General features: G+C 40.3%; 1 long non-coding RNA gene across 1 annotated transcript in view; it reads left to right on the top strand.

Moving 5' to 3' along the window:
- Window positions 1-23,074, top strand: part of LOC140822337 (uncharacterized) — a 35,156-nt gene extending 12,082 nt beyond the window's left edge. Inside the window, exon 3 of the long non-coding RNA XR_012115954.1 lies at window positions 22,319-23,074. This is a non-coding gene — a long non-coding RNA (uncharacterized lncRNA). The remainder of the gene's footprint in view (window positions 1-22,318) is intronic.
- The last annotated feature ends 394 nt before the right edge of the window (window positions 23,075-23,468 follow it).

Raw genomic sequence — 23,468 nt, 5'->3', positions numbered from 1 at the left:
ATACTCTGGTGGATCCATTCTTTTGAAGGCAGAAAAGATAGCATCGGTACCAACAACCTGAGCAACTTGCCCTCTCCCTTGACCTCTGCCCTGACCTGCTCCTTGCAATTGAAGCAACTGCTGGATCTGTTCGCTGTGAACTTTGGCCTGCTCTTTCAATAACTTGCCGAACTCGTCGACAACTCTTGAGGAAGAACTATCCTCACCCTCTACTGCTTTCCTCTTAGGTGGCATCCTCTACTCTACAATGTGCTCACAAAACACCAATCAATAGATAACAATAGATAGATGCAAAGAAAACATACCCGGACAGTTGAAAACAGACGAAGTCATATGCATTGGTCCGAAGAACACGGCTCTGATACCACTAAATGTGACACCTTGACCCAATTTAATAAATAACACAGCGGAATTTAAAATTTTTCTTACAAAATGGAAGGACGTTTCAAAATGCATTACCATAAAATCCTTAAAAGTAAATACATGATCATTTAAATGATAACACAAAAATACAAACTATCATTCATATGATCATGTCCAAAAATACTTGCAAAATAATCCTTCATCCTTCCAACTTCGTATGCATATGACTCCAATCCACCGTCAACGTCCTGGTCCGTCGCTCTTATCTGCATCACATGAAAATAACTGAAATGAGTATAAAACTCAGCAAGTGGAACTCTTACATAGCAATGATCATATCATACTCTGAAAACATAGCTTTGAAATCATTAAATACCATCAACTCTGAAACATAAATATCATAGCAATAGCATAACAATGAGATGGTATTTCACTTTACTCTGGTTGGATTGATATCAATAGTAACTCTGTCTGTGGTGCTCGTATCCCATCGATATAAATCGACAACTCTGAGGGATATAAGCCTATGGGCGTTGATCAACTAATTGCATGCAATCTCTGACTATGTATCTATCAATCCATAAATCATTTGAAATCTCTCTTTGGCATTTTATCAAACACTTTGAATACACTATTCTCTTGTATTCCCTTTTTACACAATTGAGACATTCAATTGCCTCTAATATACCAACAAGTATATCAATACATAATATGAATCAAATGGAAGGGAATAACATGTTAAAACCATTGAAACACAATACATATACTATCATGTAAGCACAAGAATGAGATTCCACTTACTACACTTGAAATCTCTTGATTCTAATCTCTTTGATAGCAATCCTACAACAATAACCCATAAATAACACCATCAATAACCCAATAATCTAACAACAATATCATTAAATCCAATATACCAACACAATCCACAAACCCAAGAAATCTCCCAACACCAAACCAAGAAATAACCAAACCAAAAGCTTACCTTAGCTTCCTTGATCCCAAAATAACTTAGTTCCCTCAACAATAATCCACCAAGAGCTTGAATCAAAGAAAGGAATTGAAAAGAAATTGGAACCCTAGTCTCCCAATGTCACACCCTTACTCTATACTTGACATGATTAATGATACTTATACTTGTAATCAAAATAAGGTTTGAATGATATAACTATAGTATGAAGTAAATCAAAACAAGAGGCATCACTTTGATGGTTTATAAAAATTTTGGCATGATGTCCCTATATTTTGTATACACCAAAACTCAAACAATACTATTCATACACATTTATAAACATATTCTCATATACCAACATACTTTGTATCATCATACATAACATGGAACTTGTTTCAAACCCTCATATAAAATTTACTACAATACATATGTGGAAGCTATACAATAAGAAGTCCCGGTTCTTGTCGAGGTAGGGCACGTCACTAGCATCCATTGGCGAACAGGCATCCTAGGCATCTTCACTACCTGATCCTTTAACACATGAGCTACATGAGTTTATAAAACTCAATAAGTTGGCACTTGTACGTATCAATATCTTCGAAGGAACATACATATCAAGTCGTGATCAATAATGAATCTTAAAAACATGTCATACCGTAGCATATATTCAATGTTCATTTTGTACTTGAGCCTCATTAGTTGACCTGTACTACTGTGCTTGCTTTATTATATAGCTACTACTGTGTTGGACGTCAGGGAGCAACCTTTGGCAACCCCACGCCCCATGAATATATATTGGCCAATAGCTTTGGTGGACTTAAAACCACCCATGATGTGGGGACCCGGACGCTAATCCTCTTCTTAATCATCGTTGGGATTTAATTATCAGTTCTGATAAACAGGGTCTAAAAATTTTTATTTAAAAAAATGTAAATGCGGAAGGTAATGGAATCTAAATAATATACATCTCTGTATAACAACTACAATTCAGTAGAAAAGTACAATACTGTACAACTTCAGTCTAAGATTTAGTTACTAAGTTCAAGTAATAAAACAAGTCTACAGTAAGTCCGGAATCACCACGCTATCTAGTCCAGCCTCTTTCTCATCTTGACCCTGATCCAGCCCCATCTGTTGTCATGCACACATACAAAACAAGACAACAGCCGGATAACTCCGGTGAGAATAAATCCCAGTATAAAACATGGTAAGCATGTATAGAAACAATCTAAATCATAAAACATGCTATTATGAATATATTCAAAGCAATAGATTTCATAATCTATGGAATCTACTCAAAATAAGCATGCGACTCAGTTCAGATAATCATGCAATTCAAATCATATCATATGAACATGCTATCATATCTGAAAGCAATAAACATGGGTTTCATAGTCTATGAAACCACTTCTGTAAACACATGCACTTCTAGTCAAATCATGTCTAGACTCGACTCACTATAACTCTAGGGATCCCGTGATGAATAAGACGTCAATGGCTGTTACCTACTCAACCGATCGTGGTAACTGTACGTCTTATTCCTAGACTTCGGCCATGGCTGTATCGTGGTGCTACAATCGGAGGGTGTCTGCTCCTATGTACGATACACCGAACGTCTAGAAGTCTGACTATCTGTCAAACTTTCCTATCTCAAATGCAATGTATAACAATCTGTAAACAAAGCATGCTCATTTCCAAAAGAGTTGAATATAAAGTCTATAAACAAATCATAATCATATCAAAAGACAAACAATAATCAAGTATGTGATTTTATTGGGAAACTCAAATGAGATCTGATTTGAGTTGTATCTTACCAGATATCACATGAATTATACCTTTGTCGTCCCTGTCTGACGAAGACGATGACCTGTATTCAAATCTGTCCATATCCAATCTGAAAAGACAATATCGAATACGCGGTGTCAGTGAATAACTCAATACACAATCTGTTCTGATCAATACTCAACTCAGTACCTAATCTGATCAATATCTGAACTAGATACAATTCAATCCATGTCATCGATATCACAATACAATCTGAATCATATCTGAATCTAATTAATCTAAATCAACTGATGTTTCGACGGCATAACAATACAGTCTGTATAACCCCGTCAATCTGAATATCACAAATATAATACTGGAACTCATAATCTGTGTCCACATAATTCATACTCTGAATATTAACACAATTCTGATATAGAATCTCAGTCAATATCTTTCAAAAATCATAACAATTACAGAAACGGTCTGTTCTTTAATCTGACTTCAATTCTATAATGTCTACGGTAGCAGAAACGCCATATCTGAATCATATTCAATTCTGACAATATCATAAATTCAAAACATGTCTAAACGTAACAAAACTTACGTCCAGTTGTAGCCTGTGTTGATAGGAACACAGTACTGAAGTCGGATTCAAAATCAAACGGACGGATTTTGTAGAAACCCCAAATCTACGAATGAAAAGGCGTAAGGATTCTTAGAGGAAATCCTTGGCTCTTGATAATAGCTTCTGAGGGAAACCAAACGTTTATATATATCAATCTTGCATGAAATTGAAACGTGGCTTCCTTTCACAAAACTTAAGTGGCGCTCGAGCGGTTAAACAATACCGCTCGGGCGCGCACTCGGCGCTCGGGCGGTCAAGATCTGCCGCCCGGGCACAAGGCGTTCTGTCTGCACACCCTATGCATTGGCGCTCGGACGGTCATACATTACCACCCGGGCGCCACACCTTCTGCCCGAACACTCTCCTTGATGAACATTGCCGCTCGGGCGGTCGTCACCTACCGCTCGGGCGCCACTATTTCTGTCCAAAGTTGAATAACTAACTTGCTTTGCCCAGACTGGTCTTGTAATGGCCCGGCTTCTTTATTCAAATTCGTATAACTTTGATCATATCGATTAATCAACGTTTGATTATAATAATTAAATCTCGGGCATTACACATGATGTCAACAAGCTCTATATCATGTAAAAATCAGTCATTTTTCTTTCATGTTCATGTTCCATTTCTTGACATAGCACCCATCTTCAATATTCATGAGTTCCTTACATATTTAATACATAACAATGGGATATGGTGCTATGTTTCAACAATAAATATACTAACAATGTACATATATCAATAATCAATGAGAATCATTTGAAATCATAATATTACTCATGTATTACTTCAAGAACATGCCAACTTACCGTCCAATCGTACGAATACTTGTTTGAGACGATGTTTCTCGCTCCTATACTGTCAAATATACCAATAATTCAGTCACTATTGCATAAACTAGATGAAAATCATTCCTTTATTGTCACCTACATGTACCATAACTAAAAGAGAAGAAAACTTACACCCTTATGATGTTCTTGTGATGGAGAACTAAGATCTATCTTCAAAATGATGAAGGAAAGGAAGAAGGGAGCTTTGGGAGGAAGTTTTCTTGATTTCTTTCGTGTTTTGCTGGAGAAGGGATGAAGAAAGCTGATGGAAATGTTCAGAACTTCGAAACTTATCATCTTATATAAAAGGCGGCGCTCGGGCGGTCGTAAATTACCGCTCGAGCGCGGAACATTCTGTCCGAGACCAGATTTCCAGAACCATTGGCGCTCGGGCGGTGAAATCCTACCGCTCGGGCGCCACTCATTCTGCTTCTGCGCACTGGTTCCTCAAAGATTGCTCCGGAAACGTCTCTTCCCTTCATAATTTGGAAAAGTGGTAAACTAGAAAGTTGTAGCTCTATGTCTGGGCTTGAATTTCCCATTGGTTTCATGTCATTTGGAGGTGTGAGTCAAAAGTTATGCCCATTCTCCCAACATGTGTCATTGTAGGAGTGACGATACACACAACTCACTTCGGGGCGCTTTTGGCTTGTCTTCCACAATGATTTGGACAAAACCCAAATCGTGAAAGTTGTAGCATTATATCTTAGCTTCCTAATGGTTAAGGCCTCCCACAATTTGGATCAATATTCAACTCATTATGCTAAAACCCGTACGAACTACCATATTTACATCTCATTTCCCACAACTTCCATTACACTATCATTACCTACACATCTTACTATCACTATTTTAACACATATTCATTCTCAATACACCATGGACAATATAAAAATCATGTTCAATCTCAATATTGATACCTCAATCATCATGTGAAATCTAATGAGCTAAATAACTACATAATAAACGACATAAACGCATTATTATCATTTGTACGAGTAACCGGGCATTACAATTCTCCCCTCCTTCAAAGAATTTCGTCCTCGAAATTTGACGTACCATATAGTTTGGGATATCTCTGTTGAATCTCGTCTTCTCGCTCCCAAGTTGCTTCTTAGATTGCATGATTTCGCCATAACAGTTTCACCAAGGGTATTTCCTTGCCTCGTAATACTTTTGATTTCCTATCGAGGATTTGGACTGGTCGTTCGTCATACGAGAGATTCGATGCAAGCTCCAATGGTTTGTAATGAAGAACGTGAGAAGGATTGGCCAAATACTTTCGTAGCAAGGAAACATGAAAAACATTATGAACATTTGACAAGTTGGGAGGTAAAGCAACTCGGTAGGCTCTGTCTCCTATTCTTTCCAAGATTTCAAATGGACCGATATATCTTGGACTCAATTTTCCCTTCTTACCAAAACGCAAAATGCCCTTCAATGGTGATATCTTTACAAATACATGGTCACCAACCTGAAATTCCAATCGACGACGTCGCACATCAGCATAGCTTTTCTGTCGACTCTGAGCAGTGTGCATTCTTTCTCTGATCTTGGTTACCAATTCAGCTGTCTGTTGTACCAATTCAGGGCCTAATAATTTCCTTTCTCCTATTTCATCCCAATGTACTGGAGATCGACATTTTCTACCATATAATGCAGTATATGGTGCCATTCCAATGCTTGACTGATAGCTATTGTTATATGTAAACTCAGCCAACGCTAGTTTACTGTCCCAACTACCTGGGAAGTCAATAGTACATGCCCTCAACATATCTTCTAAGATCTGATTCACTCGTTCTGATTGTCCATCAGTTTGAGGGTGGAATGCTGTGCTGAATGACAATCGAGTTCCCATAGCATGATGCAAACTCTTCCAAAATGCTGAGGTAAATTTTGGATCTCTATCAGATACAATGGACACTGGTATGCCATGAAGCCTCACTATCTCCTTGATGTATTCTTCAGCATATTGATTCATCGTGTATGTGGTCTTCACCGGAAGAACGTGAGCCGATTTTGTAAGTCGATCGACAATAACCCATATAGCATTGAATCCTCTTTGAGTTCTTGGCAAACCAAGAATGAAATCCATCGTGATGTGTTCCCATTTCCATTCAGGAATGGGTTGTGGTTTCAGGAGCCCAGCTGGTCTTTGATGTTCAATTTTGACCTGTTGACAAGTTAGACATTGTGTAACAAATTGAGCAATGTCCTTTTTCATACCTGGCCACCAAAATAATGGTTTCAAATCCTTGTACATTTTTGTGCCTCCTGGATGGATCGAATAGGGAGTAGCATGAGCATCAATAAGAATGTCGTTCCTGATCGTTCCTTGTTTTGGTACACACAGTCTCCCTCGATATGTCCATATTCCTTACCCATCCAATTCAAAATTCAAATTTCCTTTTTCTTCATCTCGCTGCCTCAATTGTTGTAATTCATTATCTGTGTTTTGTTCGACCTTAATCCTGTCTGCAAGCGTTGGTCGAACCATAAGAGATGATAGATGAATTGCAGCTCCCTTTGGAATAACATCAAGTTTCAAGTTCTGCAAATCCCATAGGATTTGTTCTTGTACTTGCATTGCAGCAATAGAACTGGACTTTCGACTTAACGCATCTGCAACAACATTGGCTTTGCCTGGATGATAATTAATAACACAATCGTAATCCTTCACCAATTCCAACCAACGTCGTTGTCTCATATTCAGTTCTTTTTGCGTGAATAAGTATTTCAGACTCTTGTGGTCTGTGTAAATTTCACACCGTTCACCATACAGATAATGGCGCCAAATTTTTAACGCAAATACCACTGCTGCCAGTTCTAAATCATGTGTGGGATAGTTCTTTTCATATTCTTTCAATTGCCTAGAGGCATAAGCAATCACCTTCCCGTGTTGCATCGAAACTGCTCCTAAACCTTGTTTCGAAGCATCACTGTACACTACAAAATCTCCTGATCCTTCTGGAATAGCAAGGACCGGTGCTGAAGTCAATTTTGCCTTTAACTCTTGAAAACTGCGATCACATGCTTCGTCCCATACAAATCTCACATTCTTTCGAGTTAAAGCAGTTAAAGGCAATGCTATCTTAGAAAATCCCGCTATAAACCGACGGTAATAACCAGCTAGCCCAAGGAAACTACGTACCTCGGTAACAGTGGTAGGTCGTAGCCAGTTATTAACAGTTTCAATCTTGCTTGGATCCACTGATATGCCTTCTTTTGAGATAATATGGCCTAACATAAAAATTGTCACACCCTTACTCTATACTTGACATGATTAATGATACTTATACTTGTAATCAAAATAAGGTTTGAATGATATAACTATAGTATGAAGTAAATCAAAACAAGAGGCATCACTTTGATGGTTTATAAAAATTTTGGCATACAAATGTTTATCTTTCAAAGTTTGCAAAACTAATTGCAAATGTAACACAATCACGAACTTGTCTAGAAATGGCTTGAAAATTCTGTTCATTAAATCCATGAAAGCAGCTGGTGCATTTGTTAGTCCAAATGGCATTACAAGAAATTCATAATGCACGTACCTGGTTCGGAAGGCAGTCTTAGAAATATCATCTGACTTCACTTTTAATTGATGATAGCCTGATCGTAAATCAATCTTCGAAAAGATGGCAGCTCCTTGTAATTGATCAAACAAATCATCAATTATGGGGAGTGGATACTTATTCTTGATTGTCACTTTGTTCAAATCCCTATAATCGATACACAGACGGAGGGTACCATCTTTCTTTTTAACAAACAAAACAGGTGCACCCCACGGTGAAAAGCTCGGTCTAATAAACCCTTTATCAAGCAACTCCTGTAACTGTTCTTTTAATTCTTTCATTTCTGTAGGAGCTAATCGATAAGGAGCTTTTGAGATCGGATGAGTTCCTGCCACAACATCGATGACAAATTCGATCTCTCTATCTGGGGGTAAGCCTGTTACATCATCAGGAAACACTTCTGGAAACTCACAAACAATATCTGTATCTTTTAATTCACGAACTGGTGGATCAATAACTAAAACAGATGCTAAATATCCTTGACACCCCTTCTGTAATAATTTACAAGCCTTCATACAAGAGCTTATCCGAAGAGGTAAGGATATACCTGCACTTGCTACTGTGAATGGTTCAGCTCCTACTGGTGCAAACTTGATCATCTTCAGGCCACAGTCAATATTAACTCTGTACTTCGAGAGCCAATCCATTCCCAATATCACATCAAAATCGTTCATTTTCAAAACAATCAATTCAGCATACATCTGATAGCCTTGGACATATATTGGACATCCTCGCACAATCTGATCTGTATGTAATTCTTGTCCGGAAGGTAAGGCTATGGAGAGTTGTGTCTCAGTTGTACTTGCTGTAATGCCCAGTCTCCTTACAAACGATTCCGAAATAAAAGAATGCGTGGCTCCTGAATCTAGTAAAACAATAGCAGTAATACCAGAAATCAAGAACATACCCGTGATCATCGATGTATCCGCATCCACTTCTTCTTTGGTCATGGAGAAAAGGCGTCCCTGCACTTTCTCAGAACTCCCTGGACAATTCTTGGCGAGATGCCCTGGCTTTTTGCAGCGATAGCTGTAACGACCCATTACAGGCCCATCTAGCTCAATTGGTACCAGGATTGTGCCAAGTATCTATATATCCATGTGATCTTGGGTTCGATCCTGGGGAGGCACAAACTTAAGTTCATGGGCTTAAGAGTTCTATGAGTAACCCATACGACGCCTATGGAAAGCCCGTGAGTGACACCACAGGGTGGGCAAGCCCACTGGGCCTACGGGCCAAGTCACAAGATCGGGATAGCCTTGGGTCGATTGGGGCAGTGGGCCGTATGGGCGGTCCACTGGGCCTGTAATGGGTCTTTACAATAGCAAACATTGGAACCTTGCATACACTCCCCGCCATGGAGTTTGCCACATTTAGGACAAGGTGGCCTGTCCTGTTCTTTACGTGGAGGGGGACCCTTGCCACGGGGTTCCTCTGGTCTAGTACCCCTGCTATCAGTCTTTTTGCCTTGTCCTATTCCTTGGCTCTTCTGAAAGTACTGCTGCCTTCATTGTTGCCTGTCCCTGTCAATGTCATGTTCATCTTGTTCTGCCATAAGTGCTCTTTCTACTATCTCCCCATACGTAGCAACTTTCGACATTCGTACATCTCTTTTAATATCCGAGCGAAGTCCTCGCATGAAATGTTCGCCCTTACTGGTGTCATCTTGTGCAATATATGGTACATATTGGACTCCGGCCTCAAATTGTTGTATGTATTCTGTCATTGACATAGTTCCTTGCTTCAGGTTAAGGAAGTCGCTGGCTTTCTTAGCTCGTACGTCTTTACTGAAATACTTGTTGTAAAACACGGTTTTGAAAGTTTCCCACGTCAATGGTCCAACCGGTAATGCGACCCTTGCACTCTCCCACCAAATTCTTGCATGTTTTGTTAAGAGAAAGATGGCACAAGTCACTTGGTCAGCATCATCCATATGAAGGTAGGAGAAGATGGACTCCAATGACTTAATCCACTCTTCTGCTACTGCTGGATCGGTGCTTCCCATGAATTCCGGAGGATTCAAACGTCGAAACCGATCATATACGTCTGTCTGAACCGCCACATGTCTGTGTACTATGGCTTGAGCTTGTGCCTGTTCATGAGTAGTCCGTTGCATCTCCAGTAGCTGCTGGATTTGTTCACCATGGACCTTTGCTTGTTGTTGGAGTAATTGGGCGAAGTCATCTACAGGTCGTGGCGCGCTACCTTCACCTTCGACTGCTGGGGCCTTGCCCTTAGATGACTCTCCCTCATGTACTTTACGTTTCGGTGGCATCGTTGCTTATCTTAACCTACATGTAGGTCACGTAGAAACACATAACTTAGCATAAACTATGGAATACAATGATACTTACTTGCCGAGTTCTCCATGTGGATGTAAGTGCAGTGTCTTCCCTGTCAAAGAACCTGGCTCTGATACCATAAAAATTGTCACACCCTTACTCTATACTTGACATGATTAATGATACTTATACTTGTAATCAAAATAAGGTTTGAATGATATAACTATAGTATGAAGTAAATCAAAACAAGAGGCATCACTTTGATGGTTTATAAAAATTTTGGCATGATGTCCCTATATTTTGTATACACCAAAACTCAAGCAATACTATTCATACTGTAATGCTCGGAAAATTAATCCCAGTAATCAGTAATTATTGAATTATAAGTTGATATGATTATGAAAGGATTCATCGGGACATGAAATACACGTATGTGTGAAAAGTGTGTGTATGTGCAAAGGAGACAGCACGCACATGCGCGGACAATGCGCGCATTAAATAGAAGGGTTCGCGCATATGCGCGAGTGATTGCGCGCATATGCGCGAAGGGGACAGTAGCCCCCCTAAATTTCGATTGGACCTCGCGCATATGCGCCGATAGCGTGCGCGCATATGCGCGAGGCGAGGTGCCAGTCACGCGCCGAGACAGAATGTCTCGCGCATATGCGCCGAGGAAGTCGTGTTTGGCTGAGAGTTCGCCATTTGCCCTTGTGCATGCGGGAGTTGTATATATATATATATAAACATGCAAACATTTCTTCAGAAACGGAAAAGGGAAATTGAGAGGAAATTTTGGAATTCGATTTCAATTTCAATCGTGTGATCAATCCGTCCGTCCGAATTGTAATCCGACTTCGGTAGTGGGTTCCTATCGACGTAGGCTACACTTTGACGTAAGTTTTGCTACGTTTTGACATGCTTTGAATTTATGCTATTGTCAGAATTGAATAAGATTCAGATATGATGTTCTTGATATGTTAGACATCATAGAATCGAAGTCAGATTAAGAAATAGACTGATTATGGAATTGTCATGATTTTATGATTATAATCAGTTAATACCGGACAGATTTGGATTATGGATTGATTATAGAATGTATTGGATATGGGTTATAGATTGTAACTATTATCTGGTGAATTGGTATAGACGGGGATATTGGAATTGTACCGTTATACTGTTGATTTTGAATTAATTCCAGATTGATCAGATTATTATGGAATTGAATGGTATATTGACATGAGATTATCGATATTGTCAGTACCAGACAGATTGTGAGTTCAGGACTTCGACTGAGCCAGAAACCGACGAAAGAAAGGTATAAGTCAATGTGGTATTGGGAGATGGACTTGAGTCGGTTTAGACTTGGGTTTCCCTAAATCACATACTTTATTTTATGGCATGGATATTTGCATTACATTGATTAATGTACTTGTTCTCTTGTATTTAGATGACAGGTATTAGACAAGTTATCTTGTGACAGAAGTGCCGGATAGTGGTGGTATCGCCACGGCACATTGCACTATGTCTCAAGATAGGATGCTAGTGATAGAGCTACAGTCCTTGACGGTTAGGTCAGGACAATGGATGTTTGGTTATATCGAGTAATGGAATCTATTACGGAATTCGATATAGGAACACCATATTTGGTTATATCGAGTAAAGGGTATTGGAATTCTTCTATTACGGAATTCGATATAGGAATACCAGGGCACTGGTTATATCGAGTAATAGATATTATGGTTCCATCCTTTACGGAATTCGATATAGGAATACCACATCTGGAAACCGGGATCCCTAGACTAGGATTGAGTCTAGTCTGAATTATGATTGATGTCGACAGTTTGATTTGATATTGTTTATGTTTCAGATTTTGATACGTATTCATGTTACCTGATTACATGCTTTATATTGTTTATATAATTGCATGTTTCATTGATTTATACTGGGGATTATATTCTCACCGGTATATCCGGCTGTTGTCTTGTCTGTATGTGTACTTGACAACAGGTGGGACAGGTCCAGGGTCGAGGAGATGAAGAGCTAGATCGTGATTAGAGTGGTGGCACCGGACTTGGACTAGATGTAGGGTTAAACACTTGACCTTAGTTTTAAACCCTAGTTTGAATAAATGTTGAAATACAGGATTTGTATTTTATATACTGATATGTATATATGTTGTATGTCACTACATTCCACATATAAAAAAAAAAAAAAAAAATTTAGACCCTGTTCTAATTGATTAATTAGTCCCAATGATGATTAAGAACTTGATTAGCGTCCGGGTCCCCACAACAGGTGGTATCAGAGCGATAGATCCTTGAGATTGAGATAGGAGATAGTGAGCGGGGTAGAATGTGTTTTCCTTCCTGCTTTTGATTGCTAGCATGATTCCTGTTTTAATACATGTTACCTGACTTATCTGCTATTGATATGGTATTGTGTATTATTGGAATGGATCAGCTGTAAGATGATCCAGGGAGGCTTGAAATAGGATTATTGTTGGAACTGCTAACCCTTTTGGTTATCAGATATGCCTCCGAGGAGAATGCCAGAACAGGGGAGTACCTCGAATCCTCCCATGGATGTGACACCTACAGCAATGGAGAAATTGCTGAAACGGTTTCAGTCATTTCATCCACCGACTTTGAAAGGAACAGAGAACTCCGTGGAATGTGAAAGTTGGTTGGACGATATTGAATCACTGTTTGACTCTTTGGAGTATACTGAGGAAAAGAGGGCGAAACTGATAATACACCAGTTGCATGACGTTGCTAAACACTGGTGGATCACGAATAGAAGGGCATTGGAACAGAGTGGTATGGCCATTACCTGGAATGTGTTTAAGACTGAATTCTATCTACGGTTCTTTCCAGTTTCTTATAGGAAGGACAAGGGAGCCGAGTTTGCGAACCTGAAACAAGGCCAGTTGAACATTGAGGATTATGTGGCTAAGTTTTCTACTCTGCTCCGATTTGCCCCTCATGTGGCAGGAAGTGATGAGGCCGTAGCAGACCAGTTCATAAATGGCCTAAATCCTGAAATTTTTACTCTGGTGAATACTGGGAGGCCCAACAACTTCACCGATGCCCTAAACAGAGCCAAGGGAGCTGAGGCAGGCCTGATGAGGCAGAGAGAGGCTTCGTTTGTGCTTCCGGCACCGGGACAACAACCACCTCCTCGATTTGAAGGGGGCAGCAGCAGTAGTACCGGGAAGAAGGATTTCTTGAAGGCTAGAGGAAAGCAATTCAAGAAATTAGGGACTACCTCGTCCAGTTCGAGTGGCTCTAGACAGACCGGTCAGAGCCAGAGCTATGCAGGACCATACTGTGGTACTTGTGGAGGGAGACATTCCACAGATCAGTGCCGAGGAGTAGTTGGCAGCTGTCGTATCTGTAAACAGCAGGGACACTTTGCCCGAGTGTGTCCCCAGAGGAGTGCCCAGGGATCACAGGCAGCTGCGTCATCGGGATCCGTGGCTCAGGCAGGGAGACGATCTTCTGCCGTTCATTCCTTTCAGCCAGCACCGTCTACTCTGTCACAGCAGAGGCCAGGAGGGGGCCAGATCGTGAGCCAGCCTCCGAGACAGCAGGCCAGAGTTTTTGCTTTGACCGAGGAGCAGGCACAAGATGCACCTGATGATGTAGTTGCAGGTAACTGTTTTATTTCTGGTTATCCTGCTTATGTATTGATTGATACTGGTGCATCACATACTTTTATGTCTGAGCGATTTGCTTTAATGCATGCATTGCCTGTTGAGTCCTTAGCTACTGTAGTATCTGTCACGTCTCCGTTAGGAATAGGTTTGATATCGGTGAAATCTGTGAAATCGTGTATACTGCAGTACGACGGGCATACGATTGATTTAGACTGTATTGTTCTTGGTTTATCTGATTTTGATTGTATTGTCGGCATCGACATGTTGACCAAGTACCGAGCTACAGTCGATTGTTTCCACAAGATAGTTCGATTCAGACCTGAGATGGCTGAGGAGTGGAAATTTTATGGTAAGGGTTCTAGGGCTAGAATTCCTTTGATATCTGCAATAAATATGACTCGATTATTGCAGAAGGGAGCGGATGGATTCCTGGTATATTCAGTTGATTTACTGAAAACGAGCCCAACATTGACAGATTTGCCAGTGGTGTGCGAGTTTACTGATGTCTTTCCAGACGAGATTCCTGGATTGCCTCCGATTCGAGAGATAGACTTCAGCATTGAATTGATGCCAGGAACCGTTCCTATTTCGAGAGCTCCTTACAGGATGGCACCGATCGAATTGAAAGAATTGAAAGAACAGTTGGAGGATTTACTGGCCAAGGGATATATCAGACCGAGTGTATCTCCTTGGGGTGCTCCAGTACTGTTCGTGAGGAAGAAAGATGGGTCGATGAGACTTTGTATCGACTACCGACAACTGAACAAGGCAACGGTAAAGAATAAATATCCATTGCCTCGTATTGATGATCTGTTTGATCAGTTGCAAGGTTCATCTGTGTATTCCAAGATCGACTTGAGATCTGGATACCATCAACTGAGAGTCAGGGATTCTGATATCTCCAAGACAGCATTCAGAACCAGGTATGGACATTATGAATTTATTGTCATGCCATTTGGTTTGACGAATGCCCCGGCGGTATTTATGGGATTGATGAACCGCGTCTTTCAGAAATACTTGGATGATTTTGTTATCATATTCATTGATGATATATTGATTTATTCGAAGAATATGATTGAGCATGCTAATCATCTGAGGATGGTGTTGAGAATTTTGAGGGCAGAGAAACTGTATGCTAAATTGTCAAAATGCGAGTTTTGGCTGAAACAGGTTGTGTTTTTGGGTCACATTATATCGGGAAACGGTATATCAGTTGATCCCAGTAAGGTTGAAGCAGTGATTTCTTGGCCGAGACCTACATCTGTGCCGGAAATCCGCAGTTTTATGGGTTTGGCAGGATATTATCGTCGATTCATTAAAGATTTTTCGAGTATTGCCAAACCGATTACGCAGTTGACTCAGAAGAATGCTCCGTTTAATTGGTCTGAGGAATGTGAGACCAGTTTTCTTGAGCTAAAGAAGAGATTGACCAGTGCGCCTGTGTTGACGATTCCTTCAGGTACTGGTGATTTTGTGGTTTATTGTGATGCATCTCATAGAGGACTGGGATGTATACTGATGCAGCGAGGGCATGTCATTGCCTATGCCTCGAGACAATTGAAACCACATGAGACCCGTTATCCAATTCATGATCTTGAATTGGCAGCCATAGTCTTTGCATTGAAGATATGGCGACATTACCTCTACGGTGAGAAATTTGAAATCTATTCTGATCATAAAAGCTTGAAATATCTGTTTTCACAATCAGAGTTGAATATGAGACAGCGGAGGTGGCTTGATTTATTGAAAGACTTCGATTGTGAAATCAAGTATTATCCAGGGAAATCCAATGCAGCAGCAGATGCACTGAGTCAAAAAGTATGTGCACTATCCTTATCGACGATTGGTGTCTCGAATTTGATTGAAGATTGCTGTTTGTCTAGATTAGTATTTGAGACATATCGTCAGCCTCTGAGATTGTGTGCTGTTCGAGCTGAACCAGAGCTACTTTTGAAAATTAAAGAAGCTCAGAAAGTTGATCAGAATGTACAGAATTCAACTGCGATGGTCAGAGCTGGACATCGATCGGAATATCAGGTTCGTGATAATGTCTTGTATGTGAATAATCGTATTGTTGTGCCAAATGTTTCAGAATTGAGACAACGAATACTGACAGAAGCGCACAACAGTCGTTTTAGCATTCATCCTGGTGGTAGGAAAATGTATAATGATTTAAAGACACAGTATTGGTGGAAACAAATGAAATCTGATGTGACTAAATTTGTAGCCAAGTGTCTGAATTGCCAACAGGTGAAGGCTGAAAGAAAGAAACCAGGAGGATTATTACAAAGTTTGTCCATTCCTGAATGGAAATGGGATCACATTTCCATGGATTTTGTGACACAGTTACCGAGATCCTCCCGAGGTTGTGATGCGATTTGGGTCGTGATTGATCGATTGACCAAATCTGCATGTTTTATTCCATACAAGATGACATATAGATATGATCAGATGGCCAATATCTATGTTCGAGAAGTGGTGAGACTGCACGGAGTGCCGAAGTCGATTGTTTCAGACCGTGACCCTCGATTTACTTCGCACTTCTGGCAGACCCTGCAGCAAGCTCTTGGTACGAAGTTACATTTAAGTACCGCATATCATCCACAGACTGATGGACAGTCAGAGCGTGCGATACAGACATTGGAAGATATGCTGAGAGCTGTAGTGCTGGATTTTAGCACTAATTGGCAAGAAGCATTGCCACTTTGTGAATTTTCGTACAACAATAGCTATCAGACTAGTATTGAGATGGCTCCATTTGAAGCGTTGTATGGAAAGAAATGTCGATCCCCTCTTTACTGGGATGATATCTCTGAAGTTCCTGAGACTGGACCGGATATGATCAGAGATATGACTGAGAAAGTAAAGCTGATTCAGAAGAAAATGAAGGCAGCTCAGGACAGACAAGCCAAATATGCCAACCTCAGACGACGACCGTTGGTATTTGAGGCTGGAGACCAAGTGTTCCTGAAAATTTCACCTTTCAGAGGAGTTGTCAGATTTGGCAAGAAAGGGAAGTTGTCTCCACGATACGTCGGTCCATATGAAATTCTAGAAAAGATAGGAGATCGTGCCTAACGACTAGCATTGCCGCCTTCATTATCTGGAATACATGATGTTTTTCATGTATCGATGCTGCGGAAATATCTCCTTGATGATTCACACGTGATTCAACCAGACGAGGCAGAACTTGATGAAAATCTGAGTTATATTGAAAAACCGATCCAGATTATCGATCGTAAAGAAAAACAGCTCAGAACGAAAATGATTCCATTGGTGAAAGTTCAATGGACTCGTCATGGTGTTGAAGAAGCCACGTGGGAGACTGAATCTGATATGAGACAGGAATTCCCAGCATTATTTCACTGATGTAAATATGTACTAGTTTGTGATTACATTCCTTCTTAATGATATGATTTGATTGCCTGTGATTTCGAGGACGAAATCGTATCTTAGAGGGGGAGAAATGTAATGCTCGGAAAATTAATCCCAGTAATCAGTAATTATTGAATTATAAGTTGATATGATTATGAAAGGATTCATCGGGACACGAAATACACGTATGTGTGAAAAGTGTGTGTATGTGCAAAGGAGACAGCACGCACATGCGCGGACAATGCGCGCACATGCGCGCATTAAACAGAAGGGTTCGCGCATATGCGCGTGATTGCGCGCATATGCGCGAAGGGGACAGTAGCCCCCCTAAATTTCGATTGGACCTCGCGCATATGCACCGATAGCGTGCGCGCATATGCGCGAGGCGAGGTGCCAGTCACGCGCCGAGACAGAATGTCTCGCGCATATGCGCCGAGGAAGTCGCGCATATGCGCGAGACGTGTTTGGCTGAGAGTTCGCCATTTGCCCTTGTGCATGCGGAAGTTGTATATATATATATATAAACATGCAAACATTTCTTCAGAAACGGAAAAGGGAAATTGAGAGGAAATTTTGGAATTCGATTTCAATTTCAATCGTGTGATCAATCCGTCCGTCCGAATTGTAATCCGACTTCGGTAGTGAGTTCCTATCGACGTAGGCTACACTTTGACGTAAGTTTTGCTACGTTTTGACATGCTTTGAATTTATGCTATTGTCAGAATTGAATAGGATTCAGATATGATGTTCTTGATATGTTAGACATCATAGAATCGAAGTCAGATTAAGAAATAGACTGATTATGGAATTGTTATGATTTTCTGATTATAATCAGTTAATACCGGACAGATTTGGATTATGGATTGATTATAGAATGTATTGGATATGGATTATAGATTGTAACTATTATCTGGTGAATTGGTATAGACGGGGATATTGGAATTGTACCGTTATACTGTTGATTTTGAATTAATTCCAGATTGATCAGATTATTATGGAATTGAATGGTATATTGACATGAGATTATCGATATTGTCAGTACCAGACAGATTGTGAGTTCAGGACTTCGACTGAGCCAGAAACCGACGAAAGAAAGGTATAAGTCAATGTGGTATTGGGAGATGGACTTGAGTCGGTTTAGACTTGGGTTTCCCTAAATCACATACTTTATTTTATGGCATGGATATTTGCATTACATTGATTAATGTACTTGTTCTCTTGTATTTAGATGACAGGTATTAGACAAGTTATCTTGTGACAGAAGTGCCGGATAGTGGTGGTATCGCCACGGCACATTGCACTATGTCTCAAGATAGGATGCTAGTGATAGAGCTACAGTCCTTGACGGTTAGGTCAGGACACTGGATGTTTGGTTATATCGAGTAATGGAATCTATTACGGAATTCGATATAGGAACACCATATTTGGTTATATCGAGTAAAGGGTATTGGAATTCTTCTATTACGGAATACAATATAGGAATACCAGGGCACTCGTTATATCGAGTAATAGATATTATGGTTCCATCCTTTACGGAATTCGATATAGGAATACCACATCTCGGAAACCGGGATCCCTAGACTAGGATTGAGTCTAGTCTGAATTATGATTGATGTCGACAGTTTGATTTGATATTGTTTATGTTTCAGATTTTGATACGTATTCATGTTACCTGATTACATGCTTTATATTGTTTATATAATTGCATGTTTCATTGATTTATACTGGGGATTATATTCTCACCGGTATATCCGGCTGTTGTCTTGTCTGTATGTGTACTTGACAACAGGTGGGACAGGTCCAGGGTCGAGGAGATGAAGAGCTAGATCGTGATTAGAGTGGTGGCACCGGACTTGGACTAGATGTAGGGTTAAACACTTGACCTTAGTTTTAAACCCTAGTTTGAATAAATGTTGAAATACAGGATTTGTATTTTATATACTGATATGTATATATGTTGTATGTCACTACGTTCCGCATATAAAAAAAAAAAAAAAATTTAGACCCTGTTCTAATTGATTAATTAGTCCCAATGATGATTAAGAACTTGATTAGCGTCCGGGTCCCCACACATACACATTTATAAACATATTCTCATATACCAACATACTTTGTATCATCATACATAACATGGAACTTGTTTCAAACCCTCATATAAAATTTACTACAATACATATGCGGAAGCTATACAATAAGAAGTCCCGGTTCTTGTCGAGGTAGGGCACGTCACTAGCATCCATTGGCGAACCGGCATCCTAGGCATCTTCACTACCTGATCCTGTAACACATGAGCTACGTGAGTTTATAAAACTCAATAAGTTGGCACTTGTACGTATCAATATGCTTCGAAGGAACATACATATCAAGTCGTGATCAATAATGAATCTTAAAAACATGTCATACCGTAGCATATATTCAATGTTCATTTTGTACTTGAGCCTCATTAGTTGACCTGTACTACTGTGCTTGCTTTATTATATAGCTACTACTGTGTTGGACGTCATGGAGCAACCTTTGGCAACCCCACGCCCCATGAACATATATTGGCCAATAGCTTTGGTGGACTTAAAACCACCCATGATGTCAACAAGCTCTATATCATGTAAAAATCAGTCATTTTTCTTTCATGTTCATGTTCTTGTTCTTGACATAGCACCCATCTTCAATATTCATGAGTTCCTTACATATTTAATACATAACAATGGGATATGGTGCTATGTTTCAACAATAAATATACTAACAATGTACATATATCAATAATCAATGAGAATCATTTGAAATCATAATATTACTCATGTATTACTTCAAGAACATGCCAACTTACCGTCCAATCGTACGAATACTTGTTTGAGACGATGTTTCTCGCTCCTATACTGTCAAATATACCAATAATTCAGTCACTATTGCATAAACTAGATGAAAATCATTCCTTTATTGTCACCTACATGTACCATAACTAAAAGAGAAGAAAACTTACACCCTTATGATGTTCTTGTGATGGAGAACTAAGATCTATCTTCAAAATGATGAAGGAAAGGAAGAAGGGAGCTTTGGGAGGAAGTTTTCTTGATTTCTTTCGTGTTTTGCTGGAGAAGGGATGAAGAAAGCTGATGGAAATGTTCAGAACTTCGAAACTTATCATCTTATATAAAAGGCGGCGCTCGGGCGGTCGTAAATTACCGCTCGAGCGCAGAACATTCTGTCCGAGACCAGATTTCCAGAACCATTGGCGCTCGGGCGGTGAAATCCTACAGCTCGGGCGCCACTCATTCTGCTTCTGCGCACTGGTTCCTCACAGATTGCTCCGGAAACGTCTCTTCCCTTCATAATTTGGAAAAGTGGTAAACTAGGAAGTTATAGCTCTATGTCTTGGCTTGAATCTCCCACTGGTTTCATGTCATTTGGAGGTGTGAGTCAAAAGTTATGCCCATTCTCCCAACATGTGTCATTGTAGGAGTGACGATACACACAACTCACTTCGGGGCGCTTTTGGCTTGTCTTCCACAATGATTTGGACAAAACCTGTAATAGCCGAGCCCGGTGTACGGTACGATTTAAGTTTCGTATGTTATTTGGGTTTTGTGATTAGATGTTTAGAGTTGTGTTTTGGACCATAGTATTATTGGTTATTGTTTTATTGAGGTGTTTGCTGGTGTTGATTGTTCGTTTCAGTGTTTCGGATCGATTTTAGTTGATTTAGTACTGTTCATTGCCGTGACTTGAGTGCACCCGCGCTCTTAGAGGAGTGCCCCCGCGGTGTACTATTCATCATTTTGGATTTGGAAGACCGTGGCATCACCGCACCCGCGGCATTGTAAGCACCGCACTCGCGGTGAGACCGCACCCGCGGTAATTGTAGCACCGCACCCGCGGTCTTAGTGGTCAAGGAAATGTTGGTTTGGTCGAAGGCATGGCGCACCCGCGGTCCTTGGAGTGCCGCACCCGCGGTCTTGCTTTTTGGAGGTATGGTCGAGATTTAAAGTAACTTTTTGGATGATTTGACTTCATTTCTCTTCTTCTTTCCCCTTCAATCTCGTTTTTCTCTCTAAGGAGCAAGGGTTTTCTTCCATTTCATCCATTTCCTACCTTTGATTCTTGGATCTAGTTCGATTTTCGACTTGAGATCGAGGTTCTCCGTGGTATAAGGAAGCTAAGGTAAGCTTTTGGTGCGATTCTTTTAAGGTTTTGGGTAAGAGTTGACTTGGGTTGTTGTTCTTGTTGGATTTATGGATTAATTAGCTTGTAATCTTGGATATTGAGTTGATGTTGGTGTTATTTATGGATTATTGTTGTAGGTGGTGAACCAAGAGCTAAGTTTGAGGTGTTCTTTTGGTTTGTAAGTGGAATTTCATCCCTTGTGCTCACATGATGTTATATGTATTGTGTTTCAAAGGTTTTAATGTGTTATTCCCTTCAATTGATTCATCGTTATGTATTAATTCCATTGCTATGTATATTGGAAGCATTTTATGTCTCACTATTGTTAAAGGGAATACAAAAGAAAATATGAGATTGTGAAAGGACGGTTTTAAATGCTATTCAGAGTTCAAATGTTTCTATTGGATTGATAAATATATAGCCAGAGAATTGCATGCAATTAGTTGATTAACGACCATAGGCTTTTATCCCTCAGAGTTATCGGTTTATATCGATAGGGATATTAGCACCAGAGCAGAGATACTATTGATATCAATCCAACCAGAGAAAAGAGAATACCATCTTATTGCTATCTATTGATATGCTATTGCTACAGTTATTGCTACAGTATTCATGTTTCAGAGTTGATGGTATTTATGATTTCAAAGTCATGTTTTACAGAGTATACTATGTATCATTGCTATGTAAGAGTTTCACTTGCTGAGATTTATTCTCATTTCAGTTATTTCATGTGATGCAGATCAGAGTGGAGGCCCGGGACGTTGACTGTGGATAGGGGTCATATGCATACACCGTTGGAAGGAAGATTTTGGCATGATCATAGGAATGATGATTTGTATTTTGTTATGTCATTTAAATGATCATGTATTGTTATTTTGTAAAGATGTTTAAAGAAATGTATTTTGAAACTCCTTCCATATTTTAAAGAAAAATTTATTTCCGCTGCGTATTTTTATTGTTACGGGTCAGAGGTGTCACATTTAGTGGTATCAGAGCCCCGTTCTTCGGACCAATGCATATGACTTCGTCTACTTTCAACTGTCCGGGTATGTTTTCTTGCATCTATCCATTGTTATATATTGATATGTCTTTTGTGAGCACATTGTAGAGTAGAGGATGCCACCTAAGAGGAAAGCAGTAGAGGGTGAGGATAGTTCTTCCTCGAGAGTTGTCGACGAGTTCGGCAAGTTACTGAGAGAGCAGGCCAAGGTTCATAGTGAGCAGATTCAGCAGTTGCTCCGATTGCAAGGAGCAGGTCAGGGCAGAGGTCAGGGTAGAGGGCAGGTTGCTCAGGTTGTTGGCACTGATGCCATATTTTCTGCGTTTAAGAGGATGGATCCGCCAGAGTTTTCAGGGAGCACTGATCCTTTAGTTGCAGTTGAGTGGGTCAAGGCTTTAGAGGCGATCTTCGATCATCTCCACTATGAGGATAGAGACCGTATCAGCTGTGCTGTATTCATGTTGGTTAAAGCTGCTCGCATCTGGTGGAATGCGACCAAGGTTGGCATCGATGTTTCGACATTGAAGTGGTCAGAGTTTACAGAGTTGTTCTATGACAAGTATTTCCCCGACGCACTTCGAGCGAGGAAGGTTACGGAGTTCTTGGAGCTTCGACAGGGGAGCATGGATGTTGGTGAGTATATCCTGAAGTTTGAGGAGGGTTGCCTATTTGCTCCTTCTTACATTGCATCCAATGACAGAGATAAAGGCGCTCATTTCATTCGAGGCCTTAGAGCAGAGTTTCGTAGAGATATCAACATGTCCAAGGCTGTGACTTTCAAGGAGATTGTGTCCAAAGCTTTGTTGGCCGAGCAGGACGAGAAGGACATTGCCCGGGAGAGGCAAGCGAGACATCAGGCTAGTGCTCAGAGGAGCCAGAGTTCGAGTCA

The sequence above is a fragment of the Primulina eburnea genome, unplaced genomic scaffold, assembly GCF_022965805.1.
Source record: "Primulina eburnea isolate SZY01 unplaced genomic scaffold, ASM2296580v1 ctg802, whole genome shotgun sequence".
NCBI classification, from domain to species: Eukaryota; Viridiplantae; Streptophyta; class Magnoliopsida; order Lamiales; family Gesneriaceae; genus Primulina; species Primulina eburnea.
The sequence above is the reverse complement of the archived record's forward strand: the minus strand, read 5'-3'. Positions and strand labels throughout refer to the sequence as shown.